This window comes from Taeniopygia guttata, chromosome 1A (genome assembly GCF_048771995.1).
Source record: "Taeniopygia guttata chromosome 1A, bTaeGut7.mat, whole genome shotgun sequence".
Classification (NCBI taxonomy): Eukaryota; Metazoa; Chordata; class Aves; order Passeriformes; family Estrildidae; genus Taeniopygia; species Taeniopygia guttata.
In genome coordinates, this window is record NC_133025.1 from 5,711,151 (window position 1) to 5,729,576 (window position 18,426).

Here is an 18,426-nt window from a genome sequence, read left to right on the forward strand (position 1 = left end):
GCACAGGTTCACCAGCCCGGTGTTTGTGCCTTCGCCCCTCCCAAGCACAGCCACTTGCCAAAGGAAACTGCAATTTGTATTAATACCTTGAATTGCAGCCAGGTAATTACCTTCAGGAAATTTTCATGTTGCCAAATGATAATCTATAGAAAGTGAATGAGGAAGACAGGCTGGAGGGGGGAAGCTAAAATTTTGTAATATAATACACAGCCATCTTTATTTAGAAACTACGTATAGGAAGATCTAGGTGTGGTCTTCAGGGGTATAGTCTGTGCTGTAAGTGCTGATCCTGGGAGGTTACTTTGCCTTTGGTGGATATACACAGTGTCTGCATACTGGCCTTAACACATTGAATTTTGATCCTGGACTACCCAAAATTAGCCTTGAGCAGTATCAGCCTGTTGTAACAGTGCTGAGTGTCAGAACTTTGCATGTGGCTTTTCAAGAATCCAGAAAACATCTCTTCTGAGGAGGCTGCTTCCTGAAGCTGACTTTCACATTCACTTTTGTTTTTTTCACTGCTATTAATTTATTTCCTGCATTCCATTAAAAATGGCATTGACAGGTCAAGGAGCATTAAAATGATTTCATTTGCAAAAAAAAAAAAAAGCAAAAAAAAAAACCTCCAACAACAACCACAACTGAAAAACAGCAGCAAAACCCTCTCTGCCTTTGTTGATTGTGCAATTTATCAAAGATTTACATTTTTCACATCTGTTGCCCTTCCATTATAGTTTTCATCTTGCATGTAAAATTGATACAGCAGCATAAACAATCTCCCAATGACTGGAGAAGGAAAGTTTAATAATATCTGATTTTTTTTTTTTTTGTCCAAAAGAATATAAAATATCCTGTATTTTTTATGATGTTACAACAAGTGGAGAATTTGACATTATCACACTAACTGCTAATGTATAAATGCAGCACTAATGTACTAGAATTAAAACTTTGTATAATGACCTTCCCTTGGTTCAGCCATTAAAAATACATTAATACTCTGTCTTACAAATTGGACCTGATGCAATTTTATTCATGAATAACTAGTTTGTGGGGGGTTTTGTTTGTATGGATATCTGTGTTTGTTTTCTGGAAAATTATTCTGACTTTGTCTTTTGCAAAGTAGAAGTCAACAACATCTCAGCTGCACTTGTATAGCCTTTATTTTATTTTTATTTTATTTGCAAGAATAGTAGCCAGAAAAAGGAAACTTGGTCTCCCTCCTTCTATCTTGTACTCAAGTTGGCCAGCTTTATTCGCTGCTGTTTTTTTCAACATACCCATTTGTAAAATTTGTGTATTACTCATCTCATGAGCAAATTGAGACTTAATTAACAGATGTTTGTACCTCCTTTCACATCCTCCTAGGAGTCACACTGTGTGAGTGCAAAGCAGTTGTTGCTGGGACATAAGAACATTGGAGCAAAGGCTTTTTTGGAGACAGGGATGAGGTTCCAAAGGGCTACATGGGGGGTTACTTTACTATTTTTCTTTTAAGATACTTTGGAATCTCTTTAAAAATCCCTGTTTTGAACAAGTGGGGGCATAAGACAGCAAAAGATATCTCCCATATAATAAATGTTATTTCTTGCCTCCTCCTTCTACAACCTACATGCATCAAGGTTTTAAAGCTCTTAAAAGCAAGCTCTGAGGTAAACAAAAAGACTGCTGGAACAGCAGTGGGCATGTCGAAGCACACTTGAAGATAACAGCTGTCAGGACACAGGAGATGAAAATGCAACCAAGTACACAGGCTGCAGGAAAACTTGGCCTTGGGCATTTTGCTTTCACTTTGGTAGTTTTAACCCTTTGTACTCTAGAAATGATTTTTAAAGTTGGGGGAGCACAAAGGAGGAGAAAATCCTTTGTGAGCTGTTTCTGAAAAATGAAAATACACAAATAACTAGTAAATAGCTGCTGGGTCATTGCTATAAAGTACAGGCAGGGCTGCATTTAGACAGCTTGGCTTTTATCTGATTGTGAGCTGTGTGTTTCCTCATACGGGAACTACCGCCAACCCAATTTTAATCAGTTGCAATTTTGTTTTTGCATCTAAATTAGAATAGCTTGGATTGAAGGGGAAGTGAAAAGAAATGTCTGTCAAAGCATTTCTGTAAAGCAAGAACTCTTTCACTTTAGTTTCATCATGCATTTCCAGTCTGATATTCTTCATTTTACGCAAATATTACCAGGATTACTACTCTAGTGTATTTTATGCCAGCTTTCTGCTTGCAAAGCTAAATAAACAGTTCATGAGCCATGCTGGGAAAGTCTACCCAAAGACCTTGCTCTTTAAAACATTTAAGTACAAGCATGACTCAGATTGGCGATGGAGAATGGAAACTTTCAGTTCTGTTGTTATCTAGAATCCACCTTGATTTGGGAAGAACCAAAAATATTCCTTCCTGATGACCACTCGGGGCCTCTGCGGGGTGACTCGGTGGTATCAGTTACTGCAAGTAAGCAGACACGTATTTGACACATGCCTCAGCAGAGACCAATGTACCTCCCAGCCAAGCTGAGGGACAGAGCTTAATTTGTGACTAAATTCCAACCTGTGACCCAGCAAAACTCCTGGCTACTGAGCCTGTTGCTCCTGCACTTTCCACCTGCATTATGTCCACTTAGAATGAAAATGACTAAATACAAGTTTCTGCCAGCATCTGTTCTCATGCCTGTTGTCTGAAACAAAGCCTAATTATCACAGCCCCTTCCTTCGTATTTTCTTTTGACTTACCCAGTTGTCTACAGCTTTGATATCTAGAGCATAAATGCCAAGGCTGAAACATGCATCCAATTAGATGACTCTTGACTGACCTACATAACAGTTCATTCATGAGATAATGTGACCTGGAGTCATGGAGATAGAAGCCAGTTGATTGAGCTGGCTTGGCTGTGTACACTGCAAACTGTCCAGTGATTGAGGAATCATCTAAAATTAGCCCTACACCATGCATTGTCGAGAGCCTTTCAGACCTGGCTCTGTTTCGGTAATATTTTTTTTATGAGATGGGCGTATAGTTTGTCACATTGTAATTCTTTAATGCTTAACTTTATTAGCATGAGGTACTTGGATATCAAATAAAACGAGCAATTAAGTGATTTATGCTTAAGGTCTGCTCTCAGTTCAGGGCATTGGTAGCCAGCCTCCCATGAAGGGGCGAGAGAGTGCACAGTATTTGCCACTTCCTTCAGAGAGCTACAAAATGGTGCTTTTTGAAGATGAACCTCGTTGTGCATGTAAATCCCAACTGCCTATTAGTGCGCCGCAAGTTAAAATGCATTTTTGTATTAAAGGTTATTGTGTGTTTGTAGAGAGCCACAGGGTGTTTTCCTTAGCTTTTGTCTACTACATTTGTGAACTTGCAGCTTTCAGCGGTGAGGGGAAAAATAAGTTAACCAGGGAGCGAGCGGTTTCAGCGTAACGACTGAGCGACAGTTCTTGTATTGCAAAGCCACAAAGGAAGCTCAGATAAAGGTTGTAGGTCGGAGAGGAACCTTGAGGAGCATGCTCGTGAAGTGAGGCACTTGAAGAAAGGCTGCAGCTGTCACTTCCACATCTGAGGGGCTGTGAGGTATTTTAACCATTTTCTTATTCTATCTTGTCTTAAAGATTCATTAACAGAATAATGTAAAATTATCTGGTGTCCTCTGGCGCATAAGTCCTTCTATTTTTATTTTTTCCCTCAGTAAGTGTGGTAGGAGCAGTCTGTGCTCCGTCATGTCCAGTTTCTCTCAGATGGAGCTGCTTTGGAACTGATTGATGCGTGTCGCAAGGAGGATGGGGGGACATTTTGTACAGGGCTCTTCAAAACACATTTGGGACACAGCGCCAGGGTTTCTCTTTTAGTAGATGCATCTCATGGGGTTTTTATGTGCTTTTAAAGAGCAGGTTGCTTGCTGCCTCCTTCTCTGTCTCTTCCATGGTTCTGTGGTTAACTCTGTGCTGACACAGTGGTGATCCTCTCTTGGAGAGGGTGAAGATTAATAAAAATGCCCAGGAGCTGGCTGTCAGATGTCCAGCTGGAGGTTTCCTGAAAGTCTTTTCTTGAATTCCTTAGGGTTTTTTTTATTACTTGACATTCTATAAGAAATATTAAGGAAATGACAACCTGCACAGCAGTAAAAAGGCATTTAATTTATTCTTTCACATCGTATATTTTGCTGTGCATTCATCTGATCCTTTTTTAATTTTTTTTTTGTTATGTGTACACATTATTTGGCTTTGAGTGAATAAATTGTTGGGAATGCTGGAGAGAGAAGCAGCAAAGAAACTTTTATATTTTGCAGGAGTTTTTTGTTTCAGACAGACCACTTGGGCTCCAAGCTGAGGCTGAAATTGCACAGGGCCCAATTAGTGCCTGTTACCTTTGCTGTTTGCTCTTGATCGGTAGCAGAGACAGAGGTTTAATTAAGCAGAAATGGGGATGTGGAGTTAATGTTCATTATAGCTAAAATCGAAACAGCTGTTTACCTTGCTAAAGCCTTGTGTGTTAATGCCCATAAATCTCACCTTGAGGAGAGCTCGGAGAAGCCAGCCCCTGTACATGCCTTTCCAGATACCATGTGATATCATTTTACATACTCATTTTCACAACATGTCCTAATCATATTAATTAACACATTAGGGTATAATTCTTATTGTCTGCAGAAATTACTTCAATTAAAACTATTAACATATTATCATGATTGTTATGGTATTTGCAATTTGCTTTGTTACTACTCAACAACTACTGCAGCAAACCCAAATGTTTGAAATCAGCATAAAATTGTCATGGCTGTGCTTTTCTTCTTAAATGTCACATCAGGTCTTACTGTAAACTTCCTGAATAAGCTCTGTTTCTGTGCTGGGGTTTCCTCTGTGAAAAAAAAAAAATAAATATGTCAGAGGCCATGACTCCTACAAGTTGAGTCTAGAAATATTTTGTCTTGATTAGGTTCTGCGGTGCCTAACAGGAGTGTGATCACTGTGCAAGTACCTATGGGAAGAGTAAATATCTACAGTGGAGAACAAGGTAGTAATGGATAGAAACTGGTCACATTCATGCTAAAAAAAATTAGTAGGGTTTTTGCTTTTTTTCTTTATTTGGTCAGAGCTATGAGTTTCTGGTCTGGCTGTCTTGGAAGAGGAATGAAGGCATCAGGCTGGCTTTAATATTGAACATTTTCAGATTCAAAATCTTCTTACAGGCAAGTGAAATGTGCTCCCTGTGTAAGAGGCAAAGATTTTTTGTTAGTGTAATTGAAATCTTAATGGTCTCATCAAAGATTGTTATTATTATTATTATTAATCCAGATCTACTTATTAAGAGAAAAGAAGGAACACTGTTATGAGGGAGGAAATCTTCAATAACACATTTGAGATGGATATAGACATTTCTGAGTGTCTGTTTCTTTCCAAGATGTTCTGCTCATCCTTACTCAAAGAGTTTTAATTTTTGGAGCTGAGAAATGGTGAGGCCAAGTAGTCAGATGCCAAGGGCATCATTGGGAGGGGTACCTTGATAATGGGGGTTTCTTCTTCCTTTTTGCCTTTATGAGCATGATGTTGATGGTTTCCTAATCCTCATTCTGGGTTCTTCTTCTGGCTGTTTTAATGGTTTGGAGTGGGGGTTTTTGTTTTGTTTTTGTTTTATTTTGTTTTGTTTTTAATATTTTCTAGCATCTTGCTCATTTTCCCTTGGATTGCAACACCACCCATTCAATATGTATGTGATATCTTACATATCTTGGTACTTTTTCTGTCTTACCCTAAAACCACAGATTTGCATTTTGTTAGGCAGCTGTAGGTGAATTCTTCTAGCCCTGGGGTCTTGAGTGTCAGGCTGTGCCCTGTCTTAATATCTGTTCGTGCCTCCACACCTCTGCACTGTACCTTGTGTATTCTCCATTTTGATACCAGGTCTGTGTTCCTCTGCACTCTGTTGTTACCTTGGGATCATAAATATTTCATCCTGTGCAGAGTGAGTTACTGCTGTCTGTAAAAAAAGTGCACATAAACCAGATCATTATGCAAAGACAAGCAAAATATATTAGGCAATAGCCACCTGGCCATTAAGAAAATTGCTGCTGCAGCTAAAGCAGCTAAAATGAAGCTCCAAGTTGGGCAATACAAGTGTAGGCAAGACTGACATGCCTGGGGCTGAGGATGTGCAGGCTCAGCACAAAGTCTGTGTCCTATTAGTGGTATCACTGGGCTACAGGACATGAATGAGATCACTCTTTGGGTGTACCCTTACTGGCTAGTTGACACAGGATGTCCCTTCTGGTCTTGGGTTTGTAGCAACACCTTAAACTGTTGAAATAGAAAGGGGGTACTTTGCCTTTACAGAGCAGGTGTATACTGGTGCAGTATTAGCAGGCAAGTAGAAGAGAAAACAAGAAATTTTATCTGAGGTAGATAATTGCTGTCATTATTCTAAGCCATATGTATTCTATTCATCTTCATGATATTGCTGTAACAAAGCTGTTATCCTCCTTTACAGAGAGTATCTACAGTTGGCTTAGGATGCCTCTATAGTCAATGGAAAAAACATTTCTACCTCCATTTTAGTCCACCTGAAGTCTGAATTGCCCTCTAAAATGATTATTTCTCTTCACGGACTAAACAGGAAATCCCACACACATAAATTTAATAAATCTGAGCCAAGGAGATTAGAGATTTGTCTGCAGCAGATGAGTTTCAGAGCCTGTGCTTTCACAGCTGTTACTAGTAACTAGCTTAGCTTAAATTTATTTCATATATGGAATATATAGGTGACTGCTATAGTTTAGACTGGACCGTTGTTATACATCAAATGAGACATGTCCAAATGGCCAAGTGTGGGATTCAATTTTCATATTTCGAATGAGAAGATAATGCCCTAATCAGGTCTTGTCTGTCTAATGTGCTCAGTGGCACTACTCAATTCTTTTCAGTTTGGCTACCACTCCAAACTGTTAAACCATCTGCTGATTGCAGCTGAAAAGATGACAATATAATAAATTACCAGAAAAAGTTAAGATGCCTAACATCTGCTCTCCACCAAGCTCAAGAATCTTCCCTGAATTGATGTTCTGTCATCTCCTGACACCGTCAGGGAAGATTCCTGCTCTGAAGCTGTTGCAAATTCCAATCATTTACAGCTGGACCTACATTCCAGGCATCCATCCTAGGCCTAGATAGGGAATAACGATAGAAAAGGGAAAATACAAAGGCAGGAAACATAGTTTCTCAAAATACCTTAAGAATTTCCTGGCCCAGGTAAAGGCCTTCATCTACTCATTATTCATTATGATTAATGAAGAAATACCTAATGATGGCAAGCAGAATTTTGCAAGACAGAAATAGAAACTGCTGCCTCTTCAGAACCACATGATTGTCTGTCCTGGAACTACGCTGTGCATAATGTTTTAATCAAATAACAGTTTGCTCAGTAGCAATGGACCACATTGGTTAGTGCAAACAGAATGCAAACGTACTCTAGATAAGATTATGTAGCTGCAAAGGTGCTGGTAGGCAGAGACTGTTGAGAAAATATACACATAATATTTATTTAAAGCGTTCCTGGAGCCTCCTTTGGTGTTATTAGTCTGTCACGAAAATCTGCAAACACATACTTATCAGAAGCTCACTACAAAACATTAGGCAGTTAGTGAAGTCAAATATAGAGGGTGGATGCCACGGCAGAGCACAGTTAATGGCTGAGCTGTGACTTAACTTACATCCAAGTGCAAACATAATTAAATTAGAAAAAGCCCTGAACCAAATGTAGGAGGTGTAGCCTGCCTGGAATGCAGAGCTTAACTTGGATCCCATCCTACTGCTTCCGTCTCCTGAAGTAGAACTGGAGGCAACAGGAATCCAGGTTAAAAGGTATAAAACAAACTAGCAGATGCCACAATGTTCTGCTCATTATTGTGGTACAAACTTACACAAAAGTAGCTGATCTAAGAGAAAAAACTTATGGACTGGAAAGTGTGGTGTGCATTAATTCGGGAGATTTGCCTTACATTAACTAAACCCAAATTGTTTTCTAGTTTCCTTTTCTAAGTTTTTTGAAGTCTAAAATCATCCTCTTAAGATATTATTTCTCTAAGCATAATAATTGATTTCTTCTCTGTTCCTAATTTCTCTCACATCCACAGCTCTATCAGCTACTTACACAGTGCAGAGGTGAAGGAGGGGCACTCCTTCATCACAGATACCCCCATAGTAATCTCCTGTGATTTAAGCTCAGTGAAATTCCACTGGATCTATGTGCTTACCACAGATCTACATTCACCTTAAGCAGAAGGATGATCCTTGTAAATAAATATGAAATCATATAATGTAGTTATAAATCATAAAATAATACAAACATAATAATAAAGAGTGTAAATACCTAAATACTCCAGTAACTTTTAGTATAAAGCAAAGCAACTGGATTTGATCCTGGAGAGTGTATTCCACACTATATTCCCATGAGTCCTGCTCTGCCACAGATCTGTCATCCATCCATCCATGAAAATCTATTCCTTCAGGTCTAGATTAGAAAATGCTCCCCCCTGTTTTTTCCTTGTAACTGTAGTGTTCATCATTCACTCTACTGCTTCTCCTTCCCTCCTTTGCCTCCTGGTTAGACCTTGGGGCTGCTGGTTGGTGTTCCATAGAACCAGCAAGTTTTTCCTCAGCTAGACCCAGTAGAAGCAGTAATGAAGTTCTATTTTAGCTTGTGTGATTTGGCAAGCACTGGCTATGATGTGATAATACCTGAAATAAGGAGCCAGCAAGCTGGGCTGGCAGCAGGAGCAGGGAGCACCATGGTGGTAGTGAATCTGAGATTCTTGCCATCAGTGCACCTGGATGTGTCTGGGCACAGACCCTCAGGTTTTGTCAGCTCAGATGAGCTGGTTTGGTTTGTATGCACCAGTCCTGTTTGGAAGAGGTATGAGTGTATAAATCTGTGTGCATGCGTGTGTCCCTGACTGACAGATTTAACCTAGTGCAGAATTAAACCTGTAGCTGTCACTGTCTCATCCCAGTGTGGTGACCAGCTGTGCCTGGCTGATACAACAAGCTGTTTTCCCTTTTAGAGGTATTATTTATAGTGTTATCTTTCGGAGTAAGGTGTGAGACTGTATTTGGCTGGATAGCAATGCCAGTGTGTTCATCTGCTGCAGGGTAGAGGTGATGTTTCTAATCAAGCTGAGGCTGAATGGACTTTCCAAGAGGAACAAGGTGAGATTCTTAAACAATTTAAAGGATTTGGTTCAGAACAGGCATTAATCAGTCATTAAAAAGCAATTGCAAATAACCATTACTTTCTGTCCATCTCTAGTGTTTCTCAAGCATGTCCCTGGAAGCTCAACAGCATTCTGCAGCTTTAGCAGTAATTTGAATGCAACAAATCGTACCTGCAAAGCACAGATGTTGAAAGCTGAAAAATCTGAAGGTGCCTTATGTTTCCTGTAATTGAAAGCAGGTGCCCTGAAGGAAGCAGAGATTCTGTTTCACTTTATGAAGTATCTAGTTGGCAGAACAGGCAAAAAATACCTGCTAAAACTTCATTTACTAGGACTGGATAAAACAGATTAAAACTGTTGTTTTATGACAGCTCTTGGGTTCGAACAAGGGATCGAGATCCTGTTGTGTTGGGGCAGCACTGGCAAAAAGGAATTAAATCACAGGGTTTGGAGTGGTAAATAAATGGAACTACATGTGTTTAAAGGATGGGATGAGGGGAAGGATCATGGTACAGAGACCTCTTGGAGTGATTGCAGAGGAGCACTACCAAGATGATTAGAGGGATGGAACACCTCTATGAGGAAAGGCTGAGAGAGTTGGGGCCTTTTCATCCTCAGAAGAGAAAGCTCGAGAAGACCTAATTTCCCCTTCCAGTACCTAAAGGGGGTCTGGAAAGAGCTGGGGAGGGACTTTGACAGGGACATAGCTTTAAGCTCAAAGAGGACAGGTTTATATTAGCTATTAGGAAGAAATCCTTTCCTGTAAGGGCAGTGAGACACAGGAACAGGTTGCCCAGTGAAGTTGCAGATTCCCCATCCTTGGAAGTGTTCAAGGCCAGGTTAGACCAGGCTTGGAGGAACCTGGTCTCGTGGAAGGTGTCCCTGCCCATGGCAGGGGGTTTGGAACAAGATTCATTTTGAGGTTCCTTCCAACCCAAACCATTCTGTGATTATGTTGTATGATAACCATTCCTTGTGCAGAACTGAAACCAGGCCCAGTATCTCCCCCAGTCTGGGCCTGTTCCACTCTGGTGGATGCTGCATCCCAGGTCTGCATCTCTCAGTGGCCTCACACCCAGACACTCCTGTCAGTGCTTCAGTGGATGCTCAGTATGGAGGCTGACCATCTATCTTTTGCCTCAGTTGTTGTTTCCAGGCCTAAAAATTATTTAAAGCTATGAAAATTTGTGCTTTGGAGGGTTGCTTTTTGGGAAACAGCCTATAAGGTGAAGCCTGCAGGGTAAGTAATAGGAGAGACGTCCCTGTTGAGTTGTAGCTGCAGCTCCACCTGCAGAGCTCACAAGCCTTTAGGGAGAACTATTTTGTGTGTCTGTGCCTCAGTTTACTTATGGGCAGTGGTAAAAGCCCCAAGGATCCTCTGAGAATTATTTAATTGTTGTTTATGGGGGGGGGATTTTGCATGGTTTGGGGTACTTTTAAGACATGTAAGATCCAAATGTTTTACACTCCAGGAGATTTAGCAGAATAGTATTCAAACTGAACATAGTCTGTGGGTGTAGGTACTATTTTATACTTAAAGGCAGAAAAGCAAAATAACACAAAAGCACCTCAAATCATCCAAATTTACTGATGCCTCCAGCCAGTTTTGTAGTGCTGCAATCTGGGGCTACATCCACTTCTGTGTTTTGGTGGTTCTAGCAAGCATAGAAAGACGAAACAACTTTGATCAAAACATTTTTTCATCTCTTTTTCTAATGAAACAGATAGTGCCTGGCACAGAATCATTGTACCATTATTTCATCTCTCTCAAAATACTTTTCTTAAGTTCTGAGAGTGCTGACTGACCTGTGCACCAGGCTTAAAGCTCTTGCTCCCATTTAAACACTCTCCAGCACTTTCACTATATTCTTTCTCTTTGGATTGTCCACAATTTTTTTCCTGCATCAGAGGAAGAGGCAGAGGCAGACATTTTCTAAGACATTTTCTTCTTTAGTCCATCAAACCACTGAAAGAAAGAAAAAAAATGTCCTTTGTTCACATTGTGACAGAAAACATAGGTTTTTCTGAGAAAAAAGTGAATTATGTTTACTACCTTTTCTAATGGCCAGGAATAGATGAGAAAACTTATGGGGGGGGGGGGGGGAAGTGGAAGAAAAGGCCAGATATTTAATATATATTAGTCAGTTTTTCATTCTTTTTGACAATCTTATTTAACTGACTTCATATTGAATCTTAATTTCGGCCAAAATTTTAGAAACTAGGAATTTAATGACCACATCATTTCTCTCTGTGTAGCTTCCTATACATGAAAGGTCAGTGTCAGTCAGAGTGTACCATTTGGCATGAAGATGAATATAGAAGCTAAAGAGGATTTAAAAAATACATGATCTGGCATTTGAAAGTGGAGTCTGGGAGTTGAGTCCTGCTTTTATTCCTTTATCTTCTGGTGACCTAGCACTTTTTCTCTAATAGGGTGTGTTTACAGATTTAAAACTTTTTTTGTCCTACTGCATGACAGTGGGGAAAGTCCTGCAGGGACTAAGTCAGATGTTTAGGTAGGTTGAAGAAGTGTCTGGTTGATGCTACCACTCTCCCTAGAGGCATTTCTGTGCAGAAAGTATGTAAAACAGGGTTAATACTCTCCACACCACACAGAACCTGAAAGAGAAGTCCATTTACCTAAAAATCTTTGGCAGGGATGTCTGGTCCCCTTGTTTCTTGTTATTGACTGTAGAAAGAAGGGGAAGTGTCTGGGTTACTAATGTGGTATTTACTGAGGCTTCTGCAGCTCAGTGAAACCCGTCTGAGCATTAGTGCCTTAATTTTCCCATGTGAAACATGGGTTGTGTCTTGCAGTGGAATCGTGATCCTTACTGCTTCTGTCTTCAGAATGCCTGGAAAAAGAAGGCACAGTTAAAAGGCAAGGTGGTATATTCTAATCAGGGTGGTGCTTGCTCTGAAAACTGCAATACACAGTCTGAAAGTACAGCACAGGTGTGGACATACACAGAATGAAAAGCACAGCACTGAAAAATAAATTAGCATTAGATGACTTATAAGCTTTATTTCTTTGTGCAGTGGTGCTTTTAGGCAGTGTAGTTAGGTGTCTCAGGAAAGGACTTGAATATTTTCACTCTGTCTTGGAAATATCCATTTTAATGTGCACAGCAAAGGTGGAGAGACCTTGTGTTTACGATTTGAATACTTGCAAGTAGTCAGGGCTCTGTGCAGAGTCTCTCTGCATCTGCTGGCTTGCTATTTTTTATTTTTAGTTACTTCTGATAATTGCATCAACTTCTCAATTGAAAAATGCATATGTATTAAATATGGCTTTATTATGCATTGTTAAAGAGTAAGAGACAGCAGTCAGGCAGCCTGCAGAAATATTCTTACAAACATAACAAATGTTATAAAATTTCTGAATTTCCAAGCTTTTTCATGAAATGAAACCTGGCTGAATAAGCCACATCTTCTTGTCATCCATTTGCCTTTCTCTGTAATCACACAAAGGTCCCTTCTGGCATGTCTGAGCCTTTTGCACTCCCAGTGCCACACAGTTCATGTTTTCCTTGGTCTGTCTTTTCCTTGCCAGCGGTGTGACCCCATCATAGGGTTTGAATTGAAAGCACTGACATAGTTAAAATGATTGAGAGCAACACAGTGATTAGATTTTGGGAAAACCTCATTGAGGATGTAAAAAAATATTTATTTTTTACTCTGACTTATGTAGCTTGGAGATGATTCATAAGTTTGAGATATTCACTGGTGGTCCTGGACTTTGAAGCACATCAGAGTAAAGATGCTCTGCTGGTGTCTGGCCAGCTTATCTGCTTTTTAAGGGGTTTAAAATGTGGAGTTAAAGCTAACTGGCCAACAGCTACAAGTTAGAATATATTGTCTCAGGCTGTTGATAATTTAGTGTCTGTCTCACAAGTCATTTGAACGGGAAGTGGTTCCAAAGCACACATTTAGCATTCACTCATGGGGTTTTCCTTTCTCTGTCTGCAGTAGCTTCTCCTGTGGAAGCAGAACTAAGGGTCTGCAAAAATTTGACCTCATTGGTGTTCACAGATGCTACACTGAATATTAAATTACTCTAACTGCACTTCCTTCGGGGCTGCTAAAAGATTTCTGTAGTTTCAACCACTGTGATGTGATGTTCAGAATGACTCCTACTTTTATAACTGCATATTTAATTGTATATCTTAAAAGAGTGGAGGGTACTACTGTGGAAGAACTTTTCCCTTCATATGTATGTTACCTTGTTTTAGTTTTCTCTTTTATGGTTTTGTCATGCATATGTAATATCAGCTTTTCCAGAATAACTTTACCATAGTTAAAGTATGAGCTGAGTTTGCAATTTGATGTAACCTACCTTGAGGCTTCTCCTCTGTTCCTAGGTGTAGAGAAATCTTGTATCTTCTTAGGATACCTAGGTTATCAGGCACTGTAAAATAACCATCACTCATTCCTAGATCTAGTATGGCATTTTCAGAAAACAAAAAATCTCAATCCCTAATTGCTAAAAATTGCCATTTGTAGCAAAATAGGACAGATTTTTTTTTAATTAAATCTGAGATGATCTTGTTATCTTTAGCCTCTGCAAGACAGTTGTTCTTTGCTAGTAAGTACCATATCATTTATTGACATTAAAAAACTTTGATCTTTCTGTCCTATCACATAAGACCAAGTTGCTGCTAGGGTGCCCAAGATGTGGTTATGCTGCCCCTGGAATAAGAATGCACTTGTTCTATACTCTCTTATATTTTGATTTCATCCCCCCATGATCTGATGGCTTTCTCTTGTCACTTCTCATTTTCATAATGTATTTCTCCTCCTGTTGGTGGTAGTAGTAGGATCATGTGGTAGCTGAGGTTTGAAGGTCCCTCAGGAGATCTCCAGTCCAACCTCCTGCTCAGAGCTGGGTCAGCTGTGAAATCAGACCATGTTTCTCAGCGTGTGGTACACCTGTGTCTTCAAAACCTCCCCAGATGGAGACTGCACGGTTTCTCTGGGCAGCCTGTTCCAAAGGCTGGCTGTCCTCATGGGGAAAATATTTTTACTTCTATTCAATAGGATACTCCCCTTTTAACTTGAGTATGTTGCTTCTTGTCTTCCTGTTGTGCCATGGTCTTGTTCAGCCTGGAGAGAAGTCTCCAGAGGAACCTCCAGGTATTTATGGGAGGATATGGAGAAGGCAAGGACAAGATCTCAAATTGGTAGATATTCCCATAACTTATCAGTGAAGGTTGGTCTGGAGCTGTTCACCCTTTGAGAAGTCTTTGAAAGAAGATGCTTTAAAGAGAAGCTATCTCACTTCTGCCAGTTGGCAATGTGTGTGAATTTAAGGAATGTTTCTGTCCCTTCTTCTCATCTTTGACTCAAATCTGCCCTGCATGACATCTTACCTGGCTAATGACAGTATCTGCCTGCCACTGTCCTTTGGGCATCCACAGCCCACTGGCAGCCTGCTGATACATGCAGTGAGGCTTGTTCTGCTCCTGGTTTTCCAAGCAGATAGAACAGGTTTTCCCCTGGATTGCTAACACTGCGTGCACAAAGCAGGAATTGATGTCTCCATTTTTGCATATTTCTGAATTTTCTCTGCAAGAGCTGTCTCACGTTAACTTACTGCCTGAAGTTATACAAATTGCTGCTGCAAATGGTTAACACTTAAGGAGGTGGGGAAATTGCTGTTCAGACAGTACCTATCAGTCTGGGGAGCAAGTACACAAAAACTTGTTTCACTAAGACAGAGGAGCACCCAAAGGCAGAGAACTGCACTGGTGTTCTTAAGCTATTTAATAACATGGGATTTTCTTGTTGTTTTGTTCTTTTGGTTTTTGTTTTGCTTGTTTTTAATCTGCCAATAAATGCACATCTATTTCAGCTAATTAAAAAAAAATAATGTGGGACTATGCTACTATTTCCTTGTTGTATATCACTAGGCTTTTGCATTTTTTTCATAATCTTAAAAGAGAAATGAAAGCAGATTACAAAGCAGGGCTGACTCTCTGATTTGTATTTCTAAATCTTAAAAGACCCTGGTCCTCCAGCATGGCAAATTACTCAGGTATCAAATTCAGACCTAAATTAAACAAACTTCTGCTATATTTTGCTTCTGATCTGAAATAAAACTAGTGCTTTAATGAAAATAATATCCTTTCCAGTCCTTTCAAAGGATTTTCTACATTTCTTATTTTTAGGTATTTGTTTATACTGCTAATGCATCTTGTGCCGCATCCAAAGCACCCCTGCAGGTTTCACAAAAGCATAAAAACCTCTTCACCAACAACATTTGCCTTCTGAATCTGGAGGGTCATGAAAGTAAGGAGTAGGGAGTATGGAAAGAGGAGGATTTGAGATTTTCTGGCAAATTATTCTCCAAGGGATAGACAGAGGGCTTCTCTTCCTGGAGCAATGCTTAGTAGCTAGACTATGATACATTTTAACTTAAGATATGACTAAAAAAGAGGACTAAATCATTTTTAACAGCTATTTAAATTGCAGCACAAGCTGTATAAAAGCACGTTAACAGCTTTACTACACCAAAATGGATGTTGACCTAGCCTAGTAGCTTGATTCCACAAAACCCAGAGAAAATATATAAGTGACAATAAATAAAATAATAGTGAGTGTTCAAAGATCTTATTATTTTCTTCCTGTAGCCTCTCCCAGATGTTTTCAAACTGAAGCATGGTGGCTTGCAAACCTGAAGTAGCACCTACACTTTTATTTTAAACAGATTTTGTTGAATTTCTTTTCCACTGAGGAAGAATTTGGTAGGTTTTTTTTAGGTCCTTATATACTGGGCTATTTTGAGAGAGAACTAGATATATTTTCATGATATCACTGTTTGCTGCTACATTATTTTACCCTCCTGTACATTAACAGTGCTGAGTTATTAGCATCATCCCACACATTCTGTGTTGATGCTAGCGGGGTGAATAAGAAAAACATCTGCCTGGGAGGTAGAAACGTGTTTTTATATATGAATGCATGAACATGAAAATTCTACACCTTCTGCTTTGAACTCACACCAGAGAGCACAGGAGAGACCTGTGAATTTCTGCAGTTGGGAACTGGCCCTTGTGTAAATCCAGTGGGAGGAGGTGGAAGGGATAAGGTGTCTGTCCACATCCGTGTTAATGAAGAAGAAATCTGGCAGAGCGACTGGTTCCTCTGGGAGTAAAGCTACGGATGTTGTGACACTGGGATACACCTGCTGTTACTTCCTCAGTGTTCATGAACTGCTTTGTCATTCATTTAAGTCTGTGCTGTGTTGCCTGAACTTAAATGCTTTGCTGGGAATATTTAAGGTAAAGTTGATCCTTCTTTTTTATTGTGGTTTTTTTTTTTGGTGGTTTTTTTTTTTTGTTTTTTTTTTTTTTTTTTGGTTGGTTGGTTGGTTGTTTTGGCCTTTCTTTTCTAAATTTATTTTTTTAAATATTCTAATTTTCTCCATTCAGGATGGATGGGGTCTGTTAAGCGTGGCAACTCCTGATGGGGGTGCAGCTCCATAGCATTGATGAGGAGATACAGTACAGGAAAAAGATTGTTTAAAATAAACAAGGAGCAATTCTTGAGCATTTTTATATTCAGGGAAGTGCATCTTCTTAAATTTCCCGGGACACACTGAGCTTTTACTAAATATCTTAATAGGCTTAGGGGTCACAGTGGTCTTCCTGTTGATACTAGGGAGTTTTCTGGCAGCTGACACCTCCATGGAAAAACAGGAACATCAGCAGAAGAAAGCAGTATTAACATCTTGATAGATGCATGTTGTGACACCATCTTTAGACAGAGCTCACGTGCTTCTCAAGGAAGTTATATTTTGCCACAATAACTTGAGTTTGAAGAGTCTTGTATTGAAAAGTACCTGTGATAAGATCAGGTCTTCCAGAGTTGTCTGCAGAGCCTTTCAGGAAAAGGCCGGGCCTCTGTCAATCAGTTCTGCCCAAAGTTTGCATTATTAAGTTCAAAATGGAAACAGAATTCCCTCTCCTCTTTAATCCCCTCCCACTTTATCTTTTTAGGTGTTTAAAAATATTGCATTTTATACCATAATGGAAAGTTAATCAGAAACCTGGCAGATAAGAAATCCTACAACCAGTGGAGATGCTGTACAAACAGCAGAGCTGTGAGTATTTAGCAACATCACAGTAGCCTTGTTTCACATTTGCAATTAATACACGTCTGTGTTTGCATTTGTTATAGGACTCTTGACAGCACCAACATAACAAGAAAAACGAACAACCTGAGTAATAAATCTCTGGAGGCATTCAGCAAGTGCCATAGGGCTCATTAATCTTGATTATTCCCCATAATAGATAACTTCACAAATCATCTATTCTCCCCAATCGTGCACATAAGGATAATGTATATGTAATAGCCTCCCATACTGTAAAACCCCAAATAGAATTTCATTTTTTAAATATAAGTCTTGACAAATGTAAGACAAATATTTATAGGAAAAGGATGGGTATGAATAGCAATGAACTGGACTGAAATAAGTAGAGCAGTGACTGTTGTGAAAAGATGGGGTTTGGGTTTGTAGGGAGGGATGGTGTTCCCTTTATGATGTCTCTATTTGAATCAAGAAATTTATTTATTTATCTATAGCCTGAAGTAGATGGGATGTCCTTGCTGAGAATTTTGGCCTGGGATATAGAGCAGTCTGCAGCTTCAACCTTTATGCATGCTCCGTAAGGAATGTAGACAAGGGAAAACAGAAGCAGCAAAGAAATACCCTGAATTCCAAACAATTTAATATTTATAATTTATACTGTTGATTCCTTCTGTTTCTTGTATCTTCCCAAAGCCCTCCTTTGAAACTAGAGTTATCAAAGAAAACCCTCGTTCTGATTTGACATGGTTTTCACCTGTTTACAACTTTTCTCAAATACAACTGAAATTTGCCAGCATAAGAGATCTGTGAAAAATATCATATTTAGAGTAAGACTGTGTATGAACCTTTCAGTAAGAATAGCAGAGGTGCTCTAATATGCAGAGTTGTAGGCTGTGCTTCAGCTCACAGATGCCTTGATTACCTTAAAATGGATTGTTCAAACAGAAAATATAGGAGACATATTAAATTTTGAAAAAAAATATGCAAAATATTATGGTTTAAATGCAATCAATTTTAAAGGATAAGAATAAGCAAGTGAGGAGGGAAATAAAAGATTTCTTTTTTCCCAGAAGAGGACCAGTATTTTTTTGTATCTCTGTAATTGTAGTGACCTTAACCTGATGCTTAAGAGTAGG

At 39.4% G+C, this 18,426-nt stretch overlaps 1 protein-coding gene across 21 annotated transcripts in view; it reads left to right on the plus strand.

The window, feature by feature from the left end:
* The window catches only part of CELF2 (CUGBP Elav-like family member 2), a 544,814-nt gene that overhangs the window by 339,960 nt on the left and 186,428 nt on the right, over positions 1-18,426 (plus strand). Inside the window, exon 1 of one of the 21 annotated variants that reach the window (XM_072923959.1) lies at positions 813-3,572. The exons of the other annotated variants lie outside the window; for them this stretch is intronic. The gene's annotated coding sequence lies outside the window, so the exon portion shown is untranslated. Of the gene's footprint in view, positions 1-812; positions 3,573-18,426 lie in introns of those variants that run through there. 21 annotated transcript variants of the gene reach the window in all.